At 40.1% G+C, this 9,565-nt stretch overlaps 1 non-coding gene across 1 annotated transcript; it reads right to left on the bottom strand.

Annotated features, from left to right (window-relative positions):
• Positions 1-965: 965 nt before the first annotated feature.
• Positions 966-1,072, bottom strand: LOC127116061 (small nucleolar RNA R71). The gene has a single exon (XR_007801048.1). It is a non-coding gene; the product is annotated as a small nucleolar RNA R71 (small nucleolar RNA).
• Positions 1,073-9,565: the final 8,493 nt, after the last annotated feature.

Below are 9,565 nucleotides of genomic sequence, written 5' to 3'. Positions count from 1 at the left end.
AAGACTTTTAATCAATGGTGTCTACTGAAAAGATTTTATTTCAAAACCAAGAAACCAACGAAGATTCGATTCCCTAATTACGACGAACTACATACCGATATCCGCTTAATTGATATTTAACCTAGATCTTATTTTAGTTTTAACTTTTCCCCCAAACAATCAAAATATCATCCGCCTTAGCTTTAGGAAGTAACCTTAGAAAACGGTATATCGATTCATAAGTCCCTGTGGGATCGATATCTTTTAAAACTACGCGATAGAACTGTGCACTTGCAGTTTGTACCCCAATTTGACTCATAAAGTCGAGATCAAGTTTTTGGCGCCGTTGCCGGGGATTTTTTTATTTAGTCGATATCGTAACTCTTCTGTTACGCTGTAGAGACTAAGGCAATTTTTATTTCTTCTTTCTTTCGTTGATTTGTATGCGACACACTCGCTCACAAGGCGTGCCGTTTTACTTACGAATCAACGACATCGAACTATATCTCCGAGTCTTACGACGAATTCGGGAATATCGTGCTGCAAACAATCTCCCTCCTATCGAAATTCCTGATCTCAAAAATCTTTTTCCTTCACCAATACCCGAGATGGCAGAACCAGCTCGTGCTCTTCGAGATTACGCCGCTCCATCGCAAGATGAGCCGCATTCGAGTATTGCTCCACCCACAATCGAAGCAAACAGCTTCGAACTTAAGCCTTCGCTGCTACAGGCAGTGCAACATAATCAATTCTCTGGAAATCCCACCGAGGATCCAAACCTTCATTTATCCGTATTTGTCCAATACGCTGATACTGTTAAAGCTAATGGTGTCACTTCAGAGGCAATTCGACTTCGTCTTTTTCCTTTCTCGTTAAGAGATAAAGCTAGAAGATGGCTTCAGTCTCTTCCTTCCAACTCAGTCACGACATGGAATGAGTTGAAGAAAGTCTTCCTTGCCCGATATTTTCCTCCGAGCAAAACAGCTATGTTGAGAGCCCAGATAAATGGATTTAAACAAAAAGATAACGAGTCTCTTTTCGAAGCATGGGAAAGATACAAAGACATGATGAGACTTTGTCCACACCATGGTTTAGAGGACTGGTTAGTGATTCATACCTTCTATAATGGTCTCTTGTACAACACAAGGTTAACAATAGACGCCGCAGCAGGTGGTGCACTTATGGATAAACCTTATGCCGATGCTTATCAACTTATCGAAAGCATGGCCCAAAACCATTATCAGTGGGGAAGCGACCGAGCAATGGTAGAGAAACCTCAAACGAAAAGTGGCATGTACGAGATAAGTAGCCTTGATCATGTTAATGCAAAAGTGGAAGCCCTGGCCCAGAAAATTGAAAGTTTGAATGTATCACCTCCAACCACCGTGGTTGCCGCAACTCAGAATTGCGAAGTCTGTGGAATCCAAGGTCACACTCCTGCAGATTGTCAACTCCTAACAGGAATCCAAGCAGAACAAGTGAATTATGCTCAAGGAAATCCCTACTCGCACACCTATAACTCAAACTGGAAGAATCATCCTAATTTTTCATATAAGAGTAACAATGCTTTATACGCACCAGGACAAGCTCCAAATCAAGCCCCAGCTATACCTCCTGGATATCAAAAGCCGACCCCATCTACACCTAACAATAATGTTCCTAGGAAATCCAACTTGGAAATAATGATGGAGAACTTCATAGCTCCTCAACAGCAAACCAATAAAGATTTCTTAAACCAGAATATACACACTAGCGAACAAATCAAACAACTAGCAAGTAAAGTAGATGCCTTGGCTACCCATAACAAAATGCTGGAAACACAAATATCACAAGTAGCTCAACAACAAGCGCCTACTGCTGCCCCAACTGGTACATTTCCTGGACAGCCCCAACCTAACCCGAAAAACCACGCTCATGCAATCATATTAAGGAGTGGAACGAAAGTGGAAGGACAAGTAGATCCAAGAACTGAAAACCAAAACTCTAAAAAGTCAACTGAGGAAGAAAGTACACCTAAGGAAAAGGAAGAGAGTAATAAGGAAACCGTAGAAAAGAAAGAACCTTATGTACCTCCAACACCTTATAAACCACCTATCCCTTACCCTCAAAGGCTTATTAAAACCAAAGATGCGGGCCAATTTAAAAAATTTGTTGATCTACTGAAACAATTAAACGTCACAATTCCGTTTACAGAAGCTATTACGCAGATGCCCTCATATGCTAAGTTCTTAAAAGAAATTCTTTCTAATAAAAGGAAACTTGAAGATAGCGAAACTGTTACACTCACTGCTGAATGTAGCGCAATAATCCAGAATATGCCTCCTAAACTTAAAGATCCAGGTCGTTTCTCTATACCCTGTCACATAGGAAAATTTGTCATAGATAAAGCCTTATGCGATTTAGGAGTCGGTATTAGTGTTATGCCTTTATCCATATGCAAGAAACTTGAAATGGGAGAACTAAGACCAACTAAAATGTCTGTGCAACTAGCAGATCGTTCTGTTAGATATCCTGTAGGAATTCTTGAAAACGTTCCCGTGCGCATAGGTCAATTTTACATCCCAACCGATTTTATAATTATGGACATTAGAGAAGATGGAGTTACACCCATTATATTGGGAAGACCATTCTTAGCAACTGCCGGTGCGATCATAGACGTAAAACGAGGACGACTCACTTTCGAAGTAGGAGAAGAGAAAATTGAGTTCATTCTTTCCCAATTTTTGAAAGCACCTGCAATAGAAGATACATGTTACTTCATGGATATCATCGATGAATGCATAAAAGAAACATAGTTAGAAAATGACAAATTGTCTGACTATCTTGTAGAAGACAAACTCAACCAATGTCTAGCAATAACACCGGACCCTACGCAATGCCTTAAGAAACCAACCCTAGACCTGAAAACACTTCCCAAAAATCTGAGATATGAATTCCTAGACTTAGAACTTGAACGACCAGTGATAGTTAATGCAGACCTAGGAAAGCTCGAAACCGAAAAACTCCTACATATCTTAAGAAAACATCCAACCGCACTAGGGTACAACATCACCGATCTTAAAGGAATAAGTCCTTCTATTTGTATGCACCGCATCATGCTAGAAGAAGACTGTAAAACTTCCAGGGAACATCAGAGGAGACTAAACCCGATCCTGAGTGAGGTAGTGAAGAAGGAAGTAACCAAGTTATTAGAGGCAGGTATCATATATCCTATATCTGATAGCAAATGGGTTAGTCCTGTACACGTAGTTCCAAAGAAAGGAGGTATAACAGTTATTGAAAATGAAAAAGGAGAAACTATAACCAAACGAATCGAATCGGGATGGAGAATGTGCATTGACTATAGGAAACTAAACAAAGCAACCCGAAAAGATCATTTCCCTTTACCATTCATTGACCAGATGTTAGAACGATTAGCAAAACATTCTCATTTCTACTATCTAGACGGTTACTCAGGCTTCTTCCAAATACCAATTCATCCTGATGACCAAGAAAAGACAACATTCACGTGTCCTTTTGGCACTTTCGCTTATAGACAAATGTCGTTTGGCTTGTGCAATGCTCCTGCAACCTTCCAAAGGTGCATGATGGCAATATTCGCCGATTTTCTCGAAAATATCATCGAAGTATTTATGGACGATTTTTCCGTATGCGGACAAAGCTTTGAAGAATGTCTTGAAAACCTAGAAAGAGTTCTAGAGCGATGTGTAAAAGTAAACCTAGTTCTTAATTGGGAAAAATGTCACTTTATGGTACAAGAAGGAATTGTTTTAGGACACATTATCTCAAATAGAGGAATTGAAGTAGACAAAGCCAAAATAGAGGTAATCGAAAACCTTCAACCTCCGAAAACTGTGAGAGAAGTACGAAGCTTCTTAGGACACGCCGGTGTTTACCGACGATTCATTAAAGACTTCTCTAAAATAACTAAACCTTTGACCAGACTATTGATGAAGGATGCTGAATTCATCTTCGACAATAAATGTTTAGAAGCATTCCAAACGCTTAAACAAGCATTGATCTCCGCACCCATAATGCAGACACCAGATTGGAATGAACCATTCGAAATAATGTGTGATGCCAGTGATTACGCCGTGGGCGCTGTTTTAGGACAACGAAAGGATAAAAAGCTTCACGCCATATATTACGCAAGTAGAACTCTAGATGAAGCACAAATGAATTACGCCACAACCGAGAAAGAACTCTTAGCAGTAGTGTTTGCACTAGATAAGTTTCGTTCTTACTTGGTCGGAGCTAAAATAATCGTTTACACCGACCACGCTGCTATCAAGTACCTCTTAACAAAAAAGGATGCTAAACCTAGACTCCTAAGGTGGATCCTGTTGCTACAAGAGTTCGATCTGGAAATCAAAGATAAAAAAGGAACTGAAAACGTAGTAGCAGATCACCTCTCTAGACTTGAAAACCTGGAATCGGAAACAACATCGATCAACGATGATTTCTCGTACGATAAACTTATAGCTACTTTGGAAGAAAATAAAGCTGATAAAAAGGTAGAAACCACCTTAGCTATATGTGCTACACCATGGTACGCTGATCTCGTCAATTATTTAGCTGCCGGAATAGTTCCACCTACTTTATCCTACCAGCAAAAGAAACGATTCTTCTATGACATAAAACAATATAACTGGGATGACCCTTTACTTTTCAAAAGAGGCCCCGACGGTATTTTCCGTCGGTGTATACCTGAAGAAGAGGTAGAAAATATAATCCAACACTGTCACTCCGCTCCTTATGGTGGACATGCAAGTACATCCAAGACCTGCTCCAAAATCCTACAAGCCGGTCTTTATTGGCCAAACATATGGAAGGATGTGCATGCGGCTATCAAGAAATGTGATAGATGTCAACGCACAGGAAACATATCTAGACGTGACGAGATGCCACAAAAGGGCATTTTGGAAGTAGAGATTTTTGACGTGTGGGGGATAGATTTCATGGGACCTTTTCCACCTTCTTTCGGTAACAAGTACATACTCGTAGCGGTTGACTACGTATCAAAATGGATTGAAGCTATAGCTTCTCCAACAAACGACACACGAGTAGTAACTAGACTCTTTAAGAATATAATATTTCCTAGATTTGGTGTCCCAAGAATAGTAGTCAGTGATGGTGGATCGCATTTCATATCCAAGGTACTCGAAAAACTACTGTTTAAGTATGGCGTAAGGCATAGAGTAGCGACACCCTACCACCCTCAAACCAGTGGGCAAGTGGAAGTGTCTAACAGAGAAATCAAACGAATATTAGAAAAAACAGTCGCCACCTCTAGGAAAGACTGGTCATTGAAACTACCAGAAGCTTTATGGGCGTATCGAACCGCTTACAAAACTCCCATAGGGACAACCCCATTTAAGCTTATTTATGGAAAATCCTGCCACCTCCCGGTAGAATTAGAACATAAGGCCTACTGGGCTATTAAAAATATAAATTTAAACTATAAGGCCGCCGGTGAAAAGCGAATCCTTGATATAAACGAATTAGAGGAACTCAGACGAGACGCTTACGAAAATGCCAGAATCTACAAAGAAAGAACAAAACAATGGCATGACAAGCGCATATCAAGGAAAATCTTCAAAAAGGGCGATACAGTCCTGTTATTCAACTCTAGGCTAAAGTTATTCCCGGGAAAACTACGATCTAGATGGTCAGGCCCTTTCCAAGTCACCAATGTTTTTCTCAGTGGAGCGGTGGAAATTAAAGGAAAATCCATTGAACCGTTTATCGTAAACGGGCAGCGTCTAAAACATTATCATCATACAGAGAACATTGAAGATTCACAAGTCCTGCACTTAGACGTAGTGCCCCAAATTTTATAGATTATATTTGATAATGTTTATGTCGAGCTTGCGACATTAAACAAAGCGCTTAATGGGAGACAACCCACAAATTTTCTTTATCTTTATTTTTATTTCTTCTTTAATTATTCTTCTAAATTTTATTTAGTATTCATTCTTAATTTATTTTAACTCATAAATTTTTTATTCTTTTCTTCTTTCGGCATTTGGCCAAATCCTGACTAAAACTCTTGTTTTTCTTTTCCCTAGCTAACACTAACCTGATGGGACAAATTGATCGTATGGGTATCAAATTCAGAGGGAAAGCTCAAAATCAAAAGTTTGAGGAACTAGCAGAGAGAGAGATGCTACCTAGTTTGTATGCTGATGATTGGGCAATGACTGCCCTTGGACTAAGAGAGAGTGTCTTGTATTTGCTGAGTCAAATAGGGTGGGAAACCACTCCTATCCGTAGACAATTCGTCACTTACCGGAGACTGACCCTAGAATTCCTTAGTTCTCTGATCTATCTACCCAGCCATGGAAAAGGAATAAGCAGAGGTTTCATCCAGTTCAGAATGTTCAACATGGAGTATCAATTTAACATCCAAGACTTTACCAACCTTTTAGGTTTCCCTACCTCTTTTGATACATTCACAGTGAGCCAAGAAGAACTTTTTGAATACAGAGAACTTGAACACTTTTGGGGAAGCTTGACTGGAAATGACGATCCCGAGGAACATGAGTTTCTTTCTGGAAACATACATAACCCGGCCTTTCATTATTTCCATAAGATCCTGGCCCACACCTTATTTGGGAAGAAGTCAAACAGTACCTCAGTTTCATGTGATGAACTCTTCATCATATTTTGTGCTTCCCAGAACCGTCCAGTAAACGGTGCCACTTTTATGTTGGCAAATTTTGACCGCCTTATCCAAGATGAACGAGCACCAATTCAAATAGGCGGCTTGATAACCATGATTGGTAATGCTATCGGATTACGTCAACCTATGCTTGACTTAAGCCCTTTCTGTGGTATTGCGACTATGAGTATACCCTTCCTCTTCAACACTATGTTTATAGCAAACCTAGGACCTGAAGAGTTTGAGATTATAATTAACAACCAAGTTCTTTGCCTATTCACCTTGCCTAGTCCAAGGACTAGTGTTCATAACTGCAATAACTGGCTCTACAACCTGAACGGAATACCCTCTCCTGCTAGATCTACTGAATCCATCCAGGACTATGAGATTTGTGACGACCAGATCCCTTATGCTGAATCTGACCCTCAGACACCATCTGGTTATTATGATATTGATCCTCCTCCTCAACCTATTCCGACCGAAGAATCGGCAATACCCGATCTTAGACATCATATGCCCGGAGCAGATTATAACACCACCATTCAGGCTTTGATGTCAGAACAGGACGCCCTCAGAGAAGAGTTAGCTAATATGGGACAAGAATTTCTGGGATACATGAACAGTATGACAAATCAGTTCCACGAGTTGCTAAACCGTGTTAACTCCTTTGCTCCTCCGGCCAGAGATCATGCAGATGGATAGAAGTTGTTTTTCTTAGTTACTTAGTTTTAGTTTAGGTTATTCATTAATTTTGTTTCAAATTATTTTAGTATTTGTTTTTCTTTCGCATGTTTGGTTTTGTCTTCCAATGTTACATTATGATTATTTTATGAAGCTATTGATTTATTTTACTTTATTATGACTTATGCAAATATCTATCAATAATGCTCTCTACTCTTGCTACCTACATGACTTATTAAAGATAAGTATATATATTATGAAAGTAGAATAGCATGCAAGGCAATTTAAAAGTGTCACAATAGCAAAATAAAATAAACATATGCATAACAAAATAACAACAATAAAATATAATGATAAAAACAAGGTACGTTGCAAGAAAGACTGTGTGACGAGCGTCACACAATCCATTACGGTCGTCACACAAAGTGCCTGTGACGCCCGTAACACCCCTGTCACGAGCGTGACACCTACAGGCTATGTGAACGTTACTAACCGTTGGAGAGACGACCATTACACCACCCACTTTTTACCTTCCCCATTTATTCACATTTACCCATATTTATTTACTTTTCAACCACTCCCTTTCCAACTTCCAAATCTTTTCCTATAAATACCCACCATATTTTTCTTCATACACCACAAACCATTCTATAAAATCAATTTCATTTCCCTTCTCCCTTATTACCTCTTTCAAACCACTTATCGGTATGGAGGGAAACCAAGATTTCAGAAACATCATCTTCCGATCCGAAGATGAAAATTATCAAAGGGAGCAGTTTGAGCGTTTCCAACAGCGAGGCGTCCAATCCACCAGGTATCCTGATTTACATTGTTTACAAGAATTAGGATTACTTCAAGGTACAGAATGGATGCTCCGCCTTGCTGATTTTACCTTTCTTTGCACTCATAATCAACCTACCTACCCCGCTCTCACCTTAGAATTTTTAAGTTCTTATTCGTACAACACTCCTACCGGTGAAGACGAGTACTTAACCGGTACCGCAACCTTCCGCATGTTCAACACCGAGTACTCCCTATCCCAAAACCAATTGAGCACCGTGCTACAATTCCCTGTAGAAGGTCAAGTCCACCCTAGGATACCTCCGAACTCCCAGTGGCATATAAACGCCTTCGACCTCTTTAGAAAAATTTCCGGTGTGGAAACCAACAACTGGGATGTATTACTTGCTTCGCATATACATAACCCAACCATCCGGTACTTCATCCGCATCCTGCAAAACACTATTTTTGGTCGACCGAACAACAACAAAGTCAACGCCAAGGAATTATTTTTCCTCCACTGCGTCTTTGCAGCAGATACACAGGTAAACGCTGCCTCCTTCCTATTTCATCATATCCGCACCCTATGTGCTAGAGGCCGTCAACCTTTTGTAATCGGTGGATTAATCACCACCATAGCACTTGGATTAAATCTTGGGGATCGACTTCAGAATTTACAATCTCTCCCACCCCTATTGATGGATATAAGCTACTGTCGGTCCAGCCGCCTAATCAAAAATAGGATAGGCGGAGGGTATTACCTTATGGTGAACAACCAGGAAGTCCCAAGTGTTGTTTTACCCAACATTACCCTAACAGATGTCACCAATCCCAACTGCCACATCTATGATCTGAATGCTCCCGAAGCTACCGAACCTACACAAGCAAACCCGCCTTCAGACGAGTTTGCAGAAATGGAGCAAGGTGATCAGGTTCCTGCCCAACAATCAGTCCCGCTCACCCCTTCCAATAATGCAGCTGGTCCATCCTCACGACGTCGTCGACGAAGAAGGCCAGCAACCAACGACGACATCATGGATGCTATCGATGGTATGCAAGCGCAGAATCTCGAAGTGATGCAGATGATGCGCCAGATGCAACAACAACAGGAAGCGAGGAATGCAATAACCGACCAGCGGTTCACTGAGTTGTTCAACAGGTTTGACAACTTAGAAGTACGTCAACGATCACCAGGTCCAAGAACAAGAGGCGGAAGGCAGCATTGACTTTAGTTTCCTTTTCTTTTTTGTATTTCTTTTGTTTTCTTTGAAACATTGGGGACAATGTTTCATTTAAGTGTGGGGGGAACAACCTTGTTCTTTCAATCTTCCCTTTCCAAGTATGTTATCTTCCCCTTTTCATTGTTATTTCCCTTTCTTATATATAAAAAATAAATAAATTTTTTTATTATAATATAGATTTATTTTAAGTTAAGTCCCTAGTGTGAAAATTTTCTATTATCTA

The sequence above is a fragment of the Lathyrus oleraceus genome, chromosome 1, assembly GCF_024323335.1.
Source record: "Lathyrus oleraceus cultivar Zhongwan6 chromosome 1, CAAS_Psat_ZW6_1.0, whole genome shotgun sequence".
Classification (NCBI taxonomy): domain Eukaryota; kingdom Viridiplantae; phylum Streptophyta; class Magnoliopsida; order Fabales; family Fabaceae; genus Lathyrus; species Lathyrus oleraceus.
Note: the sequence above shows the minus strand (reverse complement) of the source record. Positions and strands in the feature narration are given on the sequence as shown.